Below are 22168 nucleotides of genomic sequence, written 5' to 3'. Positions count from 1 at the left end.
ATAAGACATCTGGACAATGTTGTGTTATGCACGTACTGTCGCTATCCAATAACGATTGTCGAATCTCGATTTGTGTTTCCAACGCACAAATATTTATTCTCAAAAAGTAGCAGAATAATTCAAGCAAAATAATAGTAAGTACAGCCGTTACTTATCGCAGGCGCTCTGGATCCAGTGAACAGTCATTCAGTCCTGAAGTCTGTGGACAAGATGTCTGATCACTGGATGAAAAGCCCCTGCTTATATGCAAACAGAAATACAGTGAAACAATGCAGATGGTATGGCTTGCTTCTATTGGTCCAGGTTTCAGGAGGGTCCAGGGGGTTGCAGATCATAGGCTGGTTTAATCTAAGGAATCCAAAGGTGGGGGTCATCTCTCCAGGGGATGAGCTCTGTTCTTCCCGCCAATACTCCAATTACAACCAGTCCATTAGCATTTTACAGTCAGCATCATATTAAAGGTTTATTCCCTAACATCAATAACTAGAGTATGCAATGTGCGATCTCTAAACCGAATGCACCAGACAGCTGCTGATGTAAAGGGGATCAATATGATATCAGACATGACACATTTCCTTTAACCTGAACCATATGTATCACTAATATGCATATAACTTATAATATTACATATAAACACTACTATATTTTGACATAAATAACTATGTGTTGCGACTACGATTAATGTGTACTATTTACAAATGTGTGTGTTTGTACGAATGTATACAAAAGTGTAAAAACTGTTATTGCCACGTGTTGCGGCTGGATACGCCCTTTCACGCCGTAGCGTGCTCTACGCATAATTTCAGACAAAGACAATCAAGTTTGCTTGATATTAATTGAAATGACTTTATCCAATTTGCTGACTTCGACAGTTGTTTGCAATTCCTTAAACTGGTCATACACACAGTGAACCACTTTGCCCGAGAGTCGAGTGACAATATTACTGTCCAAATCAGATAGGATCCGGCTGTTGGCCATTTGGCCAAGTTGCTTGGAAACACACACAAGCCAACAGTGGTCATCTTCTACCTGCATTAACCAACATGCCTGCAATTAATCCACTTGAATACTATTGGCATACAGTCATTCTGAGGCCACACAAGCTGAGATACTGGGCTACCTTACCTGTGAAATTGCAGTGTGTGTTGTAGGGAGCAATACCAAAATCTACAAGTACTACAAACAAATGGTTCAAAGATGGTGCAAAATACATGTTTTAAATTCAAGGATTTAAAGGTTCTCAGAAGTTGTGGAGGCCTAGAAAGCAGTTCTGACCTTCTTCGGCGATAAGAAGAATAAATAAGGCTGTATGTTCAACATGGACTTACCATATATGTCTCCTCCTACAAAATAACTGCAATTACCAATGTTGTTTATCATTTGTTTTGCCAGTTATATCAGGGGTAAGTTACAAAACATATGACAGACTTGCTGTAAGAAGAGCCTCCCAGCAACATTTAGTGAGCAGGAGAAATGGAAATAAATGGCTGAAGATTAGCTTCTTACTAAACTGCAGTGTTACGTTGTATAGCTATTAATACTGGGCAACGCTGACACTCCCTGCAGGTGGTAGGAGATGGAGGTGTTTAATTACCCCCAGCCTACTGCTATGAGCCCTGTCTGCCCCTCTTTAGTGGCAGATCATCACAGGTTCACCCGATCCTTCATGCCACTGGGGTAGACCATCTGTGTCTCCAGCTGCTGTAAAACTATAAGGCCAGCATTCTGGAACTTGTAATTCCACAGCAGCTACAGAGTCTCATATCCCTTAAGCCTTGATTAAAATGAAAATAAATAAATAAAACTCTCAATGTATAGTCAGTCAAAGCCCTTAACCTTGATCAGATATAATCCCCACAGTATCTTCATTGAAGTCCTTGCTCCTTTCTTAATTGAAAGCACTTCAGTCCAAAACAAATCCTATTTTCATTATCCTTAGCTTCTGTTTCATGTAATGTCATGTATATGTATCAATGTACATCTCTGTGCTATGTGTTGGTGCTTTATATATAAAACAAAAAAACTAAGCAGCAAAAACAACTTCCCCTTCACATCATATAATATATGTGACTCTCCTCTAAGCAATGATTAGTTGAACGTTTTAATCAGTTCAAAGATTGATTCAAGGAGGTGAGAAGAGGAAGGAAAAGTATTAGAATTGTCCCCACCACTCTCGGGTTGAACATAGAGAAATAGACTGGATGACATACTTTACACCATCTCCCACAGTCTTCTGGGAAGACCCCCAAAGACATGGGCTTTTTTTGGCATTTATTTCAAATGAAGTTAAGTTAGACGGATTAAAAATAATTTGCTGCAAATAGAATTTCACTAATGAGTCAAGTGTAATGATGTGTTATAAGTTCCTGTATTTCACAGCTATGGCTTAGATGCGCAATGTGTAACCCCTCGCACAGAGTGGAAGAAAAAGAAACCTTTAGTAGTTATTTTTTTATTTTTTAAAGTACTGTTTAGTAGAGGCATTGAATAAAAAATAACAGATGAGACATAGTGACTGACAACTTATCAAACAATAAGGAAGACAAATAACAAACTGTATGGTCAAAACAGCGCTCCTTTCAACAAATATAAACAGGTACAACTTAAAGATGATGAGATAAAAATAGGAAAATAAACGATGCCATCAATGTTTGATAAGTAATAAACTAGTAACAGAAGGCAGAGAGTATAAGGGAGAGATGGAAAGGGGCAGGGATTAGAGGAATGAGAGGAAAGGGAAAAGTAGGAAGAAGAGAAGCAGAGGATGTGGAGTCCACTCACAAGTACCCCAAGATGAGAGCCAAGGATAAAAAACAACCTACGAAGAGAGTGGACTATTCTGAGTAGAAACATACATTCAGAAGCTGAGAAAGAGAACCATGGAGCCCAAATTTTATTAAAAAAACACAGAGGGAGTTCTGAAATACTTCATATAAATTCCATTTGGTATGTTTGCTAGATCCAGCTGATGAAAGGTTTGGCAAATTTGTTTTCTTCCAGGCCGCTGCAATCTGGCATGTAGCAGAACTGAAAATGTGCCTGATTAGTTTTTTTATCCTTAGAAACATCCAGAATGGATCGGGGAGCAGAGTGTTTCTTGATTAAATGGGACCGTGACGATCATGATGGAGAAAAAAATCAAGTTTCTAAGCTTCATCTGCAGGGGCTGTGGTATGGGACAGCTCCACTAAACAAGCAAAAAGAACAAAACCACAGTTTCTCCATCATCGGTCAGGTGCATTTGGAAACATACTGTGCATTTTGGTATAACATAGTATCAGCTAAAAAGTAATTTGTAACCATTTTCTGTTATAGAAACATTTATGGAGGGTTTAGCTACACCATCCCAAACATCAGCCCACTCTTTAACTGAGTCCCCAACATCAGATTCCCAATTAATTTCATGCTGTGCCTTATTGCTGCATAAGGAAACCAGCAGTGCATTGTATACATGTAAAGTCAGGCCTTTGGATGAATGGTTGTTCATGCAGAACCTTTCTAATGTGGTAAGAGGTCTATTCAAAAGGGAATCACTACAAGTATATCAGAAATGCCTGATTTGGTGGTACTGCTCCATCGAAAACACATGCCAGGTATGAAGATGAGAGTAAGGCTGAAAGGTGCTTAGTTTCATAAAGTCATTTAGAAATCTTATATTCACACTTGACCACTTTGTGGCCCTATAGGGAAGACCAGGCGGGAAGGTTGGATTACATCATTAAGGGAGAGGGGTGGGAGCTGGCACTCTACAGGCAGCCAAAAACAGTTGAAACATATAGTTCAAAAAATGTACCTAATAGTAAACAAATTCCACAGACAACGTTTATTGTATTATTTTTTTGAAAATACTTATCATAATCCCTTATTTACCACATTATTACTCTCCTAAATCCATGTGGAATCTTTTTTTTCCTAAGTGGCATTTTAGAAGAAATTGCATTCTAATTCTAAGAAGTGTTTATGAGGTGAGTGACTTTCCCCAGAAGAATCTCCACAGTCAAAGAAAAAGAGAAAGCATATGCTTCAACATTTTTTAGTTTCTTGATGGTATATTAGCATGTTAGCAGAAAGATGAAATTGAGAAAAGGAGGAACCAGTGGACCCTACATGAATTTAGTTGTGGAGCAACATAAAAAAATAAATTGTTATGGTCAATGTAAATATTGAAGGGAGCTTTATGCTCCCATCAATTATGGTCTCCATTCTTCAGAGCAAGTTTAATTGGTAGAAAATTAAGGTCATCAATAAAATTTGTTTCCTTGAAGAAACATTTTGGAGAAGAAACCAGATGGACGAGTTTTACCAAATTAGTTTTTTTTGTGAAAACTTGGCCCCAATACCCACTGAGGAAGCAGCTACTTCAAGTAAAAAAAGAGTAGGATCTGGATGTTGGAAAAAGCTTTCTTGAGATGTTGAAATTCTGAGATTGCAACTTGAGGCTATTTGTTGGGACAGTGATTGAGACTACAATAAAATAACAGTGGGTGATAAATTAACGAAAAACCAAATATTCTTTGGATGTCTTTAAACCTTAAAGGTCAATGCCAGTTCAAAATAGCTGAAATCCTTTGTTTGGAGTAGTACCTGGTATAAAGTTGATTGCACAATTATAAGGCCAACAAGGTGGTAATGTTTCATCCTTGCATTTGCAGAACACATCTGCATACTGATGCTATGGATAAGGTAGTCCCATGTGACTTATGAATGCCATATTGGAAAGTTCAGAAACAAAGTTCCCAGTGAATAGAACATTAAAGTGTATCTCCATTACAGTATGGATGTGGAAGGATTCAAAAAGTTGGCCATACTTGATGCTATATTAGGAAATATAGGTCTAATGACTGAATTAGCACTTGGAACCATGATGCCAGTAAGAGTGACCAAGGAGGCCTCAATCAGAATAATGTGGCTAGAGATTCCTTGCAGAAATAGGAACATGTGAACCTGTTATCGCCTCACTATTCACTTACATAGATCCTGCTGACTTGAAGCTGGAAGCGTAATGTCAAACTGTAGCTATTTGTGCTGGCTCACCTAAAGCTCAGAGTCTAATGAGAACCCTGGTGTTCAACAAGGACCGGGAACCCAAAGTGGCAGTCACCAGATTAATCTCTCTAGTAAGATTCTAAATAACAAGACTACGAATAATCAGTCAACCGGTTGGGGATGGCAACTAAGTGTCACAACCAAGGTCATCACAGCACTCATTTAACAGTCACTAGTCCAGTTGAGATGAAAGCCAATATTTTTATTATTATTATTATTATTATAATTATTATTATTATTATTAATATCTTTAATTTATAAGGCGCCACAAAGGGTCCGCAGTGCCGTACATGACATATACAGAAAACAGTGACCCATGACACAACATTATACAGAAAGAACAAAAAATGAAGAACAAAAATATATACACACACAGGTAACATGGTAATGCAAATCAAATTATATCTGGGACAATGAGTGAAAGTGATGGTAGAAATCAATGAGAAGTAGGCCAAAGCTTAAGAAAATAGGGCTAGGGAAGCAGGCCAAGAGGCACAGGGGGTGATGGAATAGTAGAAGGAGCACACAAGGAAAGAGGGTCCTGCTCCTGAGAGCTTACATCCTAAAGGAAAGGGGGAGACACAAATAGGGTGGTACTAACTGTGGGAGAGAGCCCGGACAAGGGAGTTAGGAGAAGGACTGATAGACTTGAATATGATTTACAGTAAAGGGGATGGATCTACCTTACAACATCCATTCGCACTAAGTAGAGCCCACTCTTCTTTGGGAACTATCACATCTACATTAATGTTATCTTCTTTCTGGCTACAATGCTAATATTGTACAGTGATGTGTGTAATTTCATATGCAGTGGTGTTTCACACAGAAGTAATTTGTAAGCTGCCACTCCAGTTCAATGTCCTGTGAAAGGACCAACAGCTAGCAAGTGACAACAGCCACCCAGCCCCAACAACTAAATTCCACAGTATAGATTATCTCCCTGTCTGAAATTCCTCCTAGGCTGATTAGGTAAGTTAGCAAATGGCAGTCAAAGAGAAGAGACCCTATTACATAAAGGAAAGGGGTGGAATACAGGTGGAGGGAATATTGTATCATTTAGCAGAATGATTAAATGGATCTTTAAAGCAAGCATGATTTAGACGTTAAGCTTAACATATTTTTTCTAAATTTATTTCAAACTCAGATAAATATTCATGTTAATCCTAAAAAAATACTGACATACATTCCTGCAAAATGAATATTTTAATGATTGCTCTATTAAATCCATCTTTGTTGAAACAATACACTGGTTTGAGAGAGTTTTTGGCTACTCTCTAATGTTTATGCCAATAAAAAGCATCTTTAAGAATAAGACATTTCTGTTTGAAATTCAATCCTTCATCTAAAAGGTATTCAGAGCATGACGTGGTCCATGTAAGCGGAAATTGCTAGAGGTGACTTCTACTCAATAGAATTGATTGTCTGTTACTGCCATGCATTTTCATCATAAACATAACTAAGAATATTCACAAAAGAACATTAAAGTATTTGTAAATGTGCACAGTCTTTAGACTATTATATCTTTGTCTAGTAAATTCCAGGAGGGTGTGCATGCAAAAAAATAATGTTACTGCAAGAATAAGCTAACCAGATATCTTTAAACAATTAAACAATTGTATTGCCTATTTTTTTAGATCACCATCAAACTGTCATTAACTGGCCAGATTCCTTTCATTACTATCCCACAAAATATTATATTACACTGCAAATGGAAACACCACGGTAAGATTTATTAAGGGGAGGTTTTTGTTGTGGTTTGCAAACCGCCAGGCACCAGATGTGGTTTTTAGATACAATCTGCAGGATTTACTATCCGCTGCACCTAAAGAGTACTGTCCCAATGCTGAGTAGCACTGGGCTCCTCCTGATATCTATGGGTTGTGTTAAAATATATACAAGCAGCCAATGGCTGTTCTTTCATGCTGTAGAACTACAAGCACCAGCATATATAAGAATGACAATGCATACTGTCACTTGCAATGCCGTAAGTTTGCACGACAAGTGATACCCCCTTAATAAATTAAATAAATTGTAGTGCCCCGTTCATATAAATAATAAATTAATTTTGCCTTCAACTAAAGAGTCAAGTGTGTTGTATCACTTTTAAAATGCTTTAAATATGCCTTATGATATGTATAATAGAAAAATGGGAGAATTGTGCTTCCTATTGAAAAGGGTGCAGCCGGGGGAAATGTAGGAACTTGAGGAGAAAGGACCCAATATCCTGGTAAATGGAAAACATATATAGATTCCCCAGCGCAGTGTAAAAACTCAGATGTGAATATAATGATAAAAAACTTGTTTATAAGTGCAGATGTGCAGTTATTAAACATAAATTGCACAATAAATTGATATAGAGTGATCACTCAAGAAATAAAAACAAAGCAACAGCTGCATGAGATAAATCAAACAACAGAACCAGAAATGTAAAGATATACATAAATATAGGTATTATTGCTGGTCACCCTAATAACAAGGGATATATGTGTCCTCATAGGAAATTTCTGTCAACCCTACATCAAAGTCCTGGTTGACTAACAACCCGAAGGACCAAGACTTGTAATTTCTGTTCCAAAAATTGCAAGGAGGTAAATATAGTCCTAATGATGAACGGACTCTCAGTTCGCAAATATGGTAGTTACGATAATCGGCAGCTTATCAGCGGTCTGGGAGATGGGTAACAGAGACTTACCCTTTTCTTCCAGATCAGTGGATTTCCCGGATGATCCGATCCTCACAAACTCCCTGTCATGAGCTGCAGCGCCATAAAGTCCTTCTCGCTGTCACTTGAAACTCCCGGCTGTGTAGGATGTTACTTGCGCATGCAAGTGTCCGTGTTAAAAGTATAACTGTCACGACTAGTATAGCGTACCTGCTATCGTTGGCACTACTCGGAAGAAGGCGCGGAGTCTAACGTGCCCCTGGTGTTCACCAGGGACCCCCGCAAGGAGGTATGGGCTTAGCTGCAGGAAACACACAGGTCGCGGTCCTTCCACGAGTCAGATAGCGAAGCACGGGAGAATTGTCAGACAGGCAGGTTCGGCAACGGTGCGGGCAATGTAGGTACACAAGGAGAATCCGAGCGGGGTGTGAATAAAGCCGGGTCAATAACGTTCTGACAGCGAGGTACAAACGGGAGATCCAAAGGGGTAGTCAAGGCAATCCGGGTCACAATGGTCACAGGCAAACGGCAATAAACTGGAGGAAAGCAAGGGTCAGGAAACAGATAGACTCAGGAACACTGGAACGTTGGAGGACAGGAAAGGACCTGAAACTCTGGCACAGGAGGTGAGGTCAGAGGGCCTTAAATAGTGCTGCTAGCCAATGCCCTCAGCACTGGTAGTGCTGTCATAGCAGTAGCGCCGTAGCGCTAGTCATACTGTAGCGCCGTAGCGCTCTCTTCAAGCAGCGTCCCGTTGCCTAGCAACGGGGACGCTTCTGGTTCTGAGCTGGCCGGCCGGGCGGAAGGGGAAGTGATGCGTCTAGTTGCTAGGCAACCAGACGTTCTGTGTGGACGGGCGGGCGGCCGCCGAGCGGCGCCTGACAGTATGCCCTCCTCCTTCTCCCCTTGTTTGGAGGAATCTCTTGAGTAACTGAGGAGCGTGAAGGTCCGGTTTATTCACTCAAGATCTTTCTTCCGGGCCAAATCCCTTCCAGTGCACAAGGAACTGTTGTTGCCCGTAGCGAATGCGGACATCCAGAATCCGGCTGATCTCAAACTCTGTTCCAGAGGAGGTTTGAATAGGAGGAGGTCGAGATGGGGGTACAAAGAACCTGTTAAGCACCAATGGCCGGAGTAGGGACACATGAAAAGTATTATGACATCGTAAAGAAGCCGGTAGTTTTAGTTTAACACACACTGGATTAATAACTTGTGAGATGATGTAAGGACCAATAAAACGTGGAGCCATTTTCATAGATGGTACTTTGAGTTTTAAATCTTTAGTGGAAAGCCATACTTGATCCCCTACCTTTAATAGGGGAGTAGCTCTACGGTGGCGATCTGCAAAGATCTTATGGTGCTGTGATGCCTTTTGCAGAGCTGTTTTGGTTGTGGCCCAAATGATAGAGAATTCTCGATAAAGTGAGTCCACCGCTGGAACAGAGGAGGAAGAATTGGGAAATCGCTCTGGGATAATAGGATGCATCCCGGTCACAATAAAGAATGGAGAAAACCCGGTAGATTCATGGACATGGTGATTGTGTGAGAATTCTGCCCAGGGAAGGAATTGTGACCATCTGCTTTGATTATCAGCGGTAAAGCAACGGAGAAAAGTCTCTAAATCCTGGTTGATCCGCTCGGTCTGACCATTGGTCTGGGGGTGATATCCCGATGAGAATTTTAACTCCGTACCCAGTTTTTTACAGAAAGTCCTCCAGAACCGGGAGATGAATTGCACTCCCCTGTCAGAGATAATTTCCTTAGGGCAACCATGAAGTCTGAAGATCTCCTTGATAAATGTGTCGGCTAAGTGACTGGCTGAAGGTAGACCTGAAAGAGGAATAAAATGCACCATTTTAGAAAATCGGTCAATGACAACCCAGATGGTATTGAATCCAGAACTGCAGGGAAGGTCAGTAATAAAATCCATGGCTATACTCTCCCAAGGAGCATCAGGCGTGGGTAGGGGCTGGAGCAACCCAGCAGGAACCTTCCTGGAAGTTTTGTGTTGGGCACAAATGGTACATGCTGCAATAAAGTCCCGTATATCAGCGCGTATGGTAGGCCACCAGAAACGACGGCAGAGAAGGAATGTGGTCTTCTTTATGCCGGCGTGACCCGCAATACAGGACGAATGGGCCCAACGCAATACCTTGAGTCGTAATTGTGGTTCCACAAATGATCGTCCTGTGGGCGGAGCATCCTTCACAGTATTGGTAATAGCAATGATGTTCGAAGGGTCAATAATGCAATGAGGAATTGATGGATTCAGGCGGTCTGTATCATCAAAAGAACGAGATAGAGCGTCTGCCCGCCCATTCTTAGCACCTGGACAGAAGGTAAGAATCATGTTGAAGCGGGCAAAGAATGATGCCCAGCGGGCCTGCCGAGGATTCAGACAGCAAGCTTCCCGAATGAATGTCAAATTTCGGTGATCTGTAAAGATGGTAACTGGATATAGGGCTCCCTCTAATAGGTGCCGCCATTCCTCCAAAGCTGCTTTAATAGCGAGAAGCTCCTTGTCTCCGATTCCGTAATTAATCTCGTTGGGAAGAAATCGTCTGGAGAAGAACCCACATGGAGAATGGGTACCTGAAGGTGTCTTTTGGAATAACACGGCTCCAATGCCTATTGAAGAGGCGTCTACCTCCACAAAGAAAGGTCGCTGTTGATCCGGCTGAGAGAGAACAGAGGCTGAGGAAAAGGCTTTCTTCAGGGTAGTAAAGGCAGAAACAGCTTCTGGAGACCATATTTTAGGATTGGCAGATCTCCTAGTTAATGCTGTAATTGGAGCAATGATGGAAGAGAAATCTTGGATGAACTGTCGATAATAATTGGCGAATCCAATGAATCTTTGGATACTTTTAAGACCCTGCGGTTGAGGCCAATTCAAGATGGATGACACCTTGGTGGGATCCATCTGTAACCCGGAGCCGGACACAATGAACCCAAGGAAGGACACTTGGAGAACTTCAAAAACACATTTTTCCAATTTGCAATAAAGATGATATTTGCGCAGTCTTCGTAAGACCTCCCTCACTTGTTCTTGATGAGAACTCAAGTCTTTAGAAAACACTAGGATGTCGTCTAGATAAACGACTACGGAGGTGTACAACAGATCTTGAAAGATGTCATTAACGAAATTCTGGAAGATGGCAGGGGCATTGCAAAGACCGAAGGGCATTACCAGGTATTCAAAATGACCATCCCTCGTATTGAAGGCGGTCTTCCACTCGTCACCCTTCTTTATACGAATGAGGTTGTAGGCCCCTCGTAGGTCTAATTTAGTAAACACTTGAGCCCCGCTGATTCTGTCAAATAGATCGGAGATAAGAGGTAACGGGTACCGGTTCTTGATGGTAATACGATTCAGGGGTCTATAGTCAATGCATGGGCGCAGAGACCCATCTTTTTTCTTGACAAAGAAGAATCCAGCCCCAGCAGGAGAGGTAGACTTGCGAATAAAACCACGTTCCAGATTCTCCTTGATATATTGGGACATTGCCAGGGTCTCTGGGCGAGAAAGTGGATACGTTCGCCCCTTGGGTATAGGTTGATCGGGCAGCAAAGTGATGGAACAATCCCAGGGCCGATGGGGAGGTAATAACTCGGCCTCAGTTTTACTGAAAACATCTTGGAAGTCAGTGTATGCAGCTGGAAGGCTAACTTCCGTCACCGTGGACTGAGCAACAACTTGGGAACCAGGAGGCAGAACACTAGGTAGACATCTATGATGACATTCTGTACCCCAAGGAGTAACCTGAGCTCGATCCCAATCCATCTGCGGAGAATGTCTTCGTAGCCATGGAAGCCCCAAGATAATGGGATTGATGGATTTTGGCAACACCAACAACTGAATCATCTCGCTATGGAGGGCTCCAACCATTAGCCGAATAGGTGAAGTGATGAAGGAGATGGAGCCACTGCTGACACGGTTCCCATCCACTGCTGTTAATGATAATGATTGAGGCAAGGGGAGGGTGGGAATTTGAAGCCCAGCAATGAGAGTGGCAGAAATGAAGTTCCCGGAGGAGCCGGAATCCACAAAGGCCGTGGTGGAGAAGGGACCTCTAGGGGTGCTCAGGGTGACTGCCATAAGAAGCTCAGGGGTGTTTTTTGAGTAGGGAGCAACTGTGGATACTCCTAAACCGGCCTCCCTGCTACCGTTTAGGAGGACGGGTTTCCCGGTCTCTTAGGACAGACCTTAAGAACATGTCCGGAATCGCCGCAGTAAAGGCAGAGACGCTGCCTGAAGCGCCTCTCTCTTTCTTCTGGGGATAAACGGGAACGTCCTACTTGCATGGGTTCATCCATAGGCAAAACTGGGTTTTGAAATTGAGGAGCCAGACGAGGAACCACCCGCTTAGAGACCGGACGTTCCTGGGTGCGTTCCTGATAACGTAGGTCTACTTTGATACATAGTGCAATTAGAGTATCAAGATCAGAGGGAAGATCCCGAGAAATTAGTTCGTCCTTAATACGGTCGATTAGACCTTGCCAAAAAGTTGCGACCAGCGCCTCGTTGTTCCATTTCAGCTCTGACGCTAAGGTCCGGAACTGGATGGCATATTGCCCAACCGATAAGTTGCCTTGACGCAGGTTCAGCAAGCTGGTGGCAGCAGAGGCTACTCTCCCAGGGTCATCGAAGACTCTCCTGAAAGCTTCGATAAAGGAGCCGGTGTTATTAAGAAGAGGGTCTCCATTTTCCCACAAAGGCGAAGCCCAGGCTAGTGCTTGACCACTCAGGAGGGAGATCATAAACGCCACCTTCGTTCGCTCTGAAGGAAATGCTCCTGCATTGCACTCAAACTGGATGGAGCACTGGTTCAGGAAACCCCTGCATTTCTTGGGATCTCCATCGTATTTCTCAGGCGTGGGGATACGCATGCCAGAAGTTGCGGTGGATACAGTAACCACACTAGAGGGCGCCCCTGGGGCGGTGGTAATGGCAGGAGCAGCAGGCAGGGAGCCTTGTAAGGCGTCGAAGCGTGTAGCGATACCTTGAACACATTGTAGGAGGTGTGCTTGGGCTGCTTCTTGCTGTTCTACTCGCTGAGCCAAATGAATGAGAAGGTCCCGGGCTGAGGGTTCCCCCGTTCCTTCGGTAGTCATCGCCAGAGTTTACTGTCACGACTAGTATAGCGTACCTGCTATCGTTGGCACTACTCGGAAGAAGGCGCGGAGTCTAACGTGCCCCTGGTGTTCACCAGGGACCCCCGCAAGGAGGTATGGGCTTAGCTGCAGGAAACACGCAGGTCGCGGTCCTTCCACGAGTCAGATAGCGAAGCACGGGAGAATTGTCAGACAGGCAGGTTCGGCAACGGTGCGGGCAATGTAGGTACACAAGGAGAATCCGAGCGGGGTGTGAATAAAGCCGGGTCAATAACGTTCTGACAGCGAGGTACAAACGGGAGATCCAAAGGGGTAGTCAAGGCAATCCGGGTCACAATGGTCACAGGCAAACGGCAATAAACTGGAGGAAAGCAAGGGTCAGGAAACAGATAGACTCAGGAACACTGGAACGCTGGAGGACAGGAAAGGACCTGAAACTCTGGCACAGGAGGTGAGGTCAGAGGGCCTTAAATAGTGCTGCTAGCCAATGCCCTCAGCACTGGTAGTGCTGTCATAGCAGTAGCGCCGTAGCGCTAGTCATACTGTAGCGCCGTAGCGCTCTCTTCAAGCAGCGTCCCGTTGCCTAGCAACGGGGACGCTTCTGGTTCTGAGCTGGCCGGCCGGGCGGAAGGGGAAGTGATGCGTCTGGTTGCTAGGCAACCAGACGTTCTGTGTGGACGGGCGGGCGGCCGCCGAGCGGCGCCTGACAATAATTATCCAACAAGTTTCGCCCCCAAAAGGGCTTCCTCAGGAATAAATAACAATTTTAAATTTTCCTGAGGAGCCCTTTTGTGGGCGAAATGCGTTGGTTTATACTTCAATTATTTGTACTACCAACACTGAATTTGCATCTGTCGGCCGGCATGACCATAGACAGCGGATTTCTGTCCTATGCATACTCAGGCTTCTATATCTATATCTATATATATATATTTATAGAGAGAGAGAGAGAGCGAGAGCGAGAGAGAGAGAGAGAGATAGATAGAAAGATAGATATATCTAACCCTCCCATGTTAATCACTCGGCATCACTTCCCAAGATCTTGAATCCTACTTCAAAAACTAGATTGACGAGATCCAATAAAAAATGCTGTCTGCTTCTTGTGCCACTTTTTTTCTTCTTTCTTTTTTAATACCACAAATGAAGATGAAATCTTGTCTTCTCCTCTTCTCTACTACCTGTACACTCAACCCAATCACTTTACAAATCAGTCAATCTCCTGTGCTCATCCCAGCCTTAAAAAACTACTGTAATCTCTCCCTCTCCACTGGTATTTCAAAAACAAATTAATTGTGACCGTCTCTCTCTCTGATTACTGTCCATCCCTCAATTCCCATGCCCCTCCAATCTTCTTAAGAGATTTTTCTACACTTGACTGTCACACTTTTTTCCTTATACATCCTATTAGACCCTATATAGTCAGGCTTTTGTTCTCAACATTCCACAGACGGCACTGATTAAGGTGGTCAATTATTTCATGTTCGCTAAATGTACTACTATTCTCCTTGACTACTGTTCTATTTTTGATACTGTCACCACTCGGTAGGTCTTTAGGGCACTGTTCTATTCTTGTTCTCATCCTACGTTTTGTTGCCATTTGTTTCTCTGGATCCACTTCCCCTTGTTTACTAACCAGTTGGAGTACCACAAGGCTTGGAGCTCGGACCTCTGCTCTTCTCTTGGAAAACTAATAAGCTTTTTGGCATTCAGTATCACATTTAGATGGATGACACCTAGGGCTAGGTTTACTAAGCTGCGGGTTTGAAAATGTGGGGATGTTGCATATAGCAACCAATCAGATTCTAGCTTTCATTTATTTAGTACTTTCTACAAAATGACAGCTAGAATCTGATTGGTTGCTATAGGCAACATCCCCACTTTTTCAAACCCGCAGTTTAGTAAATCTAGCCCCTAATCTCTCAATCGTTTAGCATCTGTGTGGACAAGTGTTACTTCTGCCATTTCAATTTCAATGTCCTTTTGCCACTTGAAACACAATGGTCTAAAAACTAATACTATTTCCATCAGTCAACAGAAGTTACTTACCTTACATATCTATTTATTGTGACAAGACAACAATAAACCTTTTCCCTCAACTCAGCCCTACCCCTCAAGCTCATCCTTGACTCAGAAATATAATTTGTTCCCCACATCCAATTTGTATCTAAATCCTGTTACATTCACTAAGGCAAAATCTCCATAATATGCATATATTTTACTCAAGACACTGCAAAACCTTTAAATAATGCACTAAATTGCGGGTTTGAAAAAGTGGAGATGTTGCCTATAGCAACCAATCAGTTTCTGGCTGTCATTTTGTAGAATGTACTAAATAAATGATAACTAGAATCTGATTGGTTGCTATAGGTAACATCTCCACTTTTTCAAACCCGCAATTTAGTAAACATTCCCCATAATGTTTGGAAATTCTTCTGTACCGATCAGGCACATTGGATGTGTGAAAGCACATTTTTATGAACACAAAAACAAATGTAATAAATTAAAAAATACAGAGGGTGACATATTTATTAAATGTACCAAATGTACCCTCCAACTGAAGAATAATTTAAGACTTAAATGCTGCTCTAACAGCTGTATCTTGGGATAAAAATAAAATCAAAGTTTAAATTAAGACTCCACAGTGTCCACAATTCTGCAAAAAGTAAGTACATTCTTATTTTATTGTTAAAAGCTAAATGTGGGCGTTCACCAATGAATGTGCTATGTTGACAATTAGGTGCTTTCGCACATGGAGAAATCCTGCTATGACACATAGGGCACCATTTAGAGTTAGAAGCAAAGTAAAAAAGGAGAAAATTTGCTCCTGGAGAAAGCACATTGCAATGCAAGGAATGCAAATACATTTATTTATTTATTGCAAGCAGGGAAAATAAAGGCTACTTTTCCATGTAGAACACAAATACCGGGCAGCTTAATTATTACACCGCAATTCAGATTTGAGCTCATTCCATGCTCCCTCCCAACTCTAAATATTTATAAATTAATTCATTAATTAATTCATCTGTACATTTTAAATCCCTCCACCTCTGCAGGGCCTCATTTGCAAAGTGCAAAATGGCTTTAGAGGCCGCACATAATCCCGTTTGATGGTGTGGTGCACCTAGATTTCCTAAAAGTGCATAGGTTTGCGTTCGCAGGGGAGCAGTTTTTGCAGCAGCCAAGAGGAGGAATTGGGCAAAGCGAGGATATTCCTTGCTCCTTATGGGCATGATTCATCAAGGTGCGCATACTGAGCGCATGTATTTTGACTTTGCGCACTCCTCAACACATCAAGGCACGGATCTCAAGCTGCGTGCGCTGTCAAGATGTCTAATGTGCTCTACTACACAAGACACTGCACGATACGTCCAATACCTATGTGGAATATATATTGCCAAAGAACATTGAATACATTTTTACAGTTGCTTCTGATTGCAAACACACATTATCGTTATAGCATGCATATGAGACTGTCTTCACTATTGATCAGGACTTGTAATAGTCTTGTTGCTGGAGCAAGAGATACGGTAGAAAGTCAAGTAGCTTTGAGACGCTTAGAACTTTATCTAGACGTGGCTGCGTTTGCTTGAGTTTGGTACTCAAGCAATACTGTATATTGACTATGGCAAAACATCCAGCCCCGCTCACTCCCCAAAATCCAAGGCTGAAGTAAATGTCCTTTGCATTTGAAAACTGAGTGGACAGGGCTGTGTTCACAGATGTATTGCCTAGTTCTGCGCATGCGCAGAGTGATTTTGCATACGATTAGCTCAATCGGCAGATACATATTTAGGGGCTCCTTGCTGCGCAGAGAGGCATATAGCCATTTGTTTTCCTCAAGAGGACATGAATTTTGTACCAGCAACAACGGAGTATGAGTCTCATCCTTTGATGTGACATTTTCATTTTTGTACAGCGCAGAGACGTCTCTTGTATATGGAGAGTAGGGATGCACTTTGATTTGCTTTGTGAAGGGCTATCTAGGTACACCAGTGCCAAACCAAGGAGGTTTGGTCTGTGCTTGCAGTGCACTTCGTAAATTAAGTCTATAGGCTTTCTAAGCTCTGCCATGGTACATTATACTGATTTTAATTCATAGTTTGGTGTATGGAATGCTAACAGTGGTTTTCACATGAATATTTGATTTGTATATTAAAAACATTGTATATACTCACATATTTTCTATAAACAAATAAAAAAAATACAAAATAAAAAGAGAACAAGCAGCTTTTATGGTACATCAACTATTATAGAATATCATCAGCAGCAGCAGCTATTTATATAGCGCCACTAATTCCACAGCGCAAGACAAATAACTCACATCAATCTCTGCCCCAATGGAGCTTACATTCTAAATTCCCTAACATACACACACACTCAATATGATGGGGTTCTGACTATATTTATTTTAGTGGCTGACTTAATTATGTTGCAAGTCAGTGCCACACTTTTTAATGCATTACTAATCCCATTCATTTAAACTGGGCGCCTATGCTAAACACTTACGTGTATTGCTAACAAATTGCAAATGTTTTTAGATTTAGGATATGAGCTATTAAGGAGAGCAAGGCAAAAAAAGGAGTAAATTTGATGATGGACAAACCATGTTACAATGTAAGGAGTGCAAATTAGTTTATTATTTTGCACATAAGTTAAATACTGGCTGTTTTTTCATGTAGCCCACAAATAGCGTTATATTTACACCTAAATTTAAAGTTGATCTAGGACATGCCCTACCCAAACTATAAATCTGTTCCCACATTTTAAATTTACCTCCCCTTCAATGCAACATAGATTTGCCAAGGTGCAAAGTTACTCCTTTTTATTTGCTTTGCTCTACTTCATGACTCAAGCGCTTATAGTTTAAACTTTAGACATTATAGATATTGTCATAAAAATTTCCCTTTTATTCCGAACACACCCCATTGTCCTATATTCAACAGTCAGCCTCTACAAAGAGAGAAGTAATTGAAATAAAATCTCTAGGATGCTTAATATTCTGAGCACTTTCCTTAGCTAGACATGAATCTTGGGAAACAATTGTAACTGACTGTTGCTATATAACTCTATTTGTAATGTATCTATTCACATACTTTTTTGTTAACCCTTTTATCCCGATGTGGTACAAGCCAAAGTAGATAGGCAATGCTTGCATACATTCCCAATCATAAAGCGCTACGGAATTTGCTGGCACTATATAAATAAATGTTGTTGATGATGATGAGTGGGCCTAATTCACTAAGGAAAGTTAAGCAAAAGTAAGTAAGGCAAAACCATGTTGCATTGGAGGGGGAGGTCAATTTAAAATGTGGCAACATATTCATAGTTGGGGTAGGGCATGTCCTAGATCAACTTTAAATTTCAGTGTAAAAGTAAAGCTATCAAGTATTTTTGTGCTACATGATAAAACAGACAGTATTTTCCTTATGTGCAAAATAATAAACTAATTTGCACCCCTTGCATTGCAACATGGTTTTGTCCAGAAACTTGAGTAAGAAAACTTACTCATTTTTTTTGTTAAACTTTTCTTAATGTTGTCATTTGCTAATTTCTTAAACATTTTGTGAAAACAGGTATCAGGTTTTCCTCTGGGAAGAATAGTTCAAATTTGCAAGTTAACTCTAATTGTGTTTTTTCTACATTGTACTTTAGTTTAATTGAGCCATATTCATCAAAATCCATTGAGAATAACTGTGTGCGATTTGTGCAGGAACATTTATATATCTATTTTTATCTACATTAAAAATTGTTGCCATGTGGAAGACGAAGCAGAGCTTCAGTGCAGGAATGTCATGTACATGTCACTGTCCACAAGAACAACAGTCCCTGTATTGGATTCAGGACAGCTAGACAAGTAAGATAGCAACATGTTCTCCCAATTATGGGGTCATTATTATATTCTACAATTACTCATTTATGCAAATCATTGAATGTATTAAAACAATTATATAAACAGCGTACTTTACAGACATTTGGTTAACCAACAACAAGTAAAAACTGGAAATGCATGTAGAAATATATTAAACCCATTAAAGGTATATAATTTATTCTATGTACTAACTGTGTCACCTTTTACCTGAATCTTCATTTTCTGTTTCTTGCTCTGAAGTGCTACAATAAAACTAAGTATTATTTTGAAATGTTTAACAAGATTTGGCGGGGATATATGTACTTTGTTGCAGTAAAAGCTTATATTAAGAATGTTGTATTTTAATTAGTTTAATCATTACTTTAAGTTATTATAAGGCACACGGGTCTTATATACCTACTGTCCATTATACATGGACCAGAGTAAAGGGGTAATTTCTTATCAGCAATCAGGTCCATACTTTTTGACCTTAGTCAACAAAGCCTGACAGTGAGTATCAATGGGTTGAATATTACATTTAGAAGGGGTATTACAGTTTTGCTTTGTTCTATGCATAGAAAGCAGCCCTGTGCTGTCCAGCAAAAGTGCCTATTAAACATCTGAGACAAGCTACCACTGAGGCTGGTTTTAAAAATGGCAAAAGTGTGAACGATTTTGTGCAGACACTTTTGGTGCTATTATTATATTATTATATTTATTATAAGGCACCACAAAAAGTCTGAAGCGCCATACATGACATATACAGAACACAATGATCCATAACACATTACATGATACATGAAAACAAAATACAGAGACCCCACATACTGAATAAACAAATACTATACAGATAACATGATGATGCAGATCAAACTATTTACAGGACAGTGAGTGAGAGAGATGGTAATGACCAGTGTGAAGTAGGCCTGAACTGAAAAAAAACAGGGCTAAGGAAGCAGGCCAAGAGGTACAGAGGATGATGGAGTAGTAAAAGAAGAACACAAGAAATAGAGGGCCCTGCTCATGAAAGCTTACATTCTAAAGGAAAGGGGAAGACACAAATATGGTGGTAATGATTGGAGGAGTGGGGGTTAAAGCCAAGTTAGGAAGTTGATAAGCTTGAATAAAGAAATGAGTCTCTAGTTGAAGCATTGGAGAGTAAAGGCTAACCTGATAGGGTGTGGGAGATTGTTCCATAGCTGGGGAGCAGCCCAGGCAAAGTTCTAGGTGGTATAGTTATAGGTGGTAGAGAAAAGGTAATCAGTGAGGGAGCCAATGTAGCAACTGACAGGGCCGGCAGAAATAGAGCAGCAGCAGGAGAGAAGAAAGAGTTGGTCAGCAACATTGAGGATAGACTAAAGAGGGGCAAATGTGAGAGTTGGGTAGGCCAGAGAGAAAGAGGTTACAGTACACAAGACAAGAGATTACAAGGGAGTGAATAATAGTTTTGGTGGCTTCTCTGGGGAGAAAGGACCATATCTTGGACATATTCCAGAGGTGGAAGTAGCAGGGTTTTGACAGGGACAGAATGTGAGGTTTGAAGGAGAGGGAAGAGTTTAGGATGGCCACACCTAGGCATCGGACTTGAGGGACAGAAAGGTGGGTAGTGTTATTATAGAATGAGAGAGGGGGAGTGTCAGGATCTGCCTGCAGCCTCCTGCATTGCATGCTGCTTTGCATTGGCAGCCCCTGCCTTCTGGACTTTGGGCTTGTTATATTATGTTTATCTGGCAGTACCTCTGTTCACCAGAGGTGTTGCTAACTTGCCTTGTTCCTTTGTTATTACTAACCTGTGTCACTAATTATCTCCTGCACCTGGGTGTTCCCTATTTATTCCTGCTTCTCTCTCCTGTGCTGGTCATTGTTGTTTTGTTGCCCTTCCTATTGTTTTGTACGCCTGCTTCTCCTGTGTCCTCGGACCTTCACATTTTGCTGCTAATACCACTTCTCTGGATGTCTCTCCACTTACCTTGTTACCTGTGTCTGTGGTATTCCTTGCAACCAGAATTCAGCCTTATCAGAAATCCCTGTGCAGTTTCAACTATATTTGGTTTGTACTATTTATTTGTATTTTCTAAGCAATAAACACCTTATGCTTCATCACATTGCAGACTCCACAGCTGTGATTCACTTTGAAGCATGATAGAGAGGTGGGAAACACTGGAAGGGGGCAAGATGATTAGTTCAGTCTTGGAAATATTGAGTTTAAGAAAGCACTGGGACCTCCAAGATGAGATGGCTGGGAGACATAAGAAATAGGCCGAGTTCAGGGAAGCACGGTGGCTTAGTGGTTAGCACTTCTGCCTTACAGCACTGGAGTCATGAGTTCAATTCCCGACCATGGCCTTATCTGTGTGGAGTTTGTATGTTCTCCCCGTGTCTGCGTGGATTTCCTCCGGGTGCTCCGGTTTCCTCCCACACGCCAAAAACATTGTAGTAGGTTAATTGGCTTCTATCAAATTGACCCCAGTGTGTGTGTGTGTGTGTGTGTGTGTGTGTTAGGAAATTTAGACTGTAAGCACCAATGGGGCAGGGACTGATGTGAGTGAGTTCTCTGTACAGCGCTGCATAATAAGTGGCACTATATAAATAAATAAATGAGGATGATGATGAATGAAAAATAGATTTGGGTGTCATCAGCATAGAGGTGGTACTGGAGGCCAAAGGAGAGAATGAGATCATCAAGGAAGAGATGTAAAGGGAGAAGAGCAGGGGTCCAAGAACTCATCCTTGGGGGGATGTGGAGTCAGGTGTAAAGAGTGGTTAGTGAAGTTAATGGGAAACCAGGAGAGAACAGGTGAGAGGGGGTGAGGAGGAGAAAAGGGATCAAAAAGGTTGATGGTGACAGCCGGGGTGACAGAGTCAAGTGCATTGGTAAGATTAAAGAGAGGGACAAGATGGAGATAAGGTTGTTGGGGTTGCTGGACTGCAAGGGTGGGTATGATTTTGAGCAAGGGGCATGACAGGGAGAGAGGGTTGGAAATAGACAAGTAACAGAACTAGGAGGGGACCTATTGGCGTGCAGGGGATGGGGGGAAGGGAAACAGCAGGTGGGAGAGGAGTGGAGATAGGTTTGATTTGGGGGGTATGGATGGGAGAAGCCGGAGAAGGAAAGAATGATGCAAGGGAATAGCTTTCAGGGGGGGGCGGAGAGAAAAGGGGTAGGTAGAAACAGAAGAAAGCAGAGAGAAAAACGATGAGGGAGACTAAAGGCAGAGAGGGTGAGGGGGATTGGAGGAGAGAGGTAGTGATTCAGATCAGGAGAGCGGAGGAGCAGAGGAGAGATGAGAGTAGCGGGATAGATAAGATGAAGGCAAGATAGAGGGGGAGGAAGGAAAGGGGAGAACATTGGAAGGCTTGACAAAAGGAATAGAGGGATAGAGGGAGGTGACCGAAGAGAGGAATCATGATCACACTGTGCCATTCTGCTTTTGCCCCTCTTCACATTCTGCCATACTGCTTTTACCCCTCTTTCACACTCTGCCATGCTGCTTTAACCC

This window comes from Mixophyes fleayi, chromosome 2 (genome assembly GCF_038048845.1).
Source record: "Mixophyes fleayi isolate aMixFle1 chromosome 2, aMixFle1.hap1, whole genome shotgun sequence".
NCBI classification, from domain to species: domain Eukaryota; kingdom Metazoa; phylum Chordata; class Amphibia; order Anura; family Limnodynastidae; genus Mixophyes; species Mixophyes fleayi.
This window is presented reverse-complemented; position numbering follows the sequence as displayed.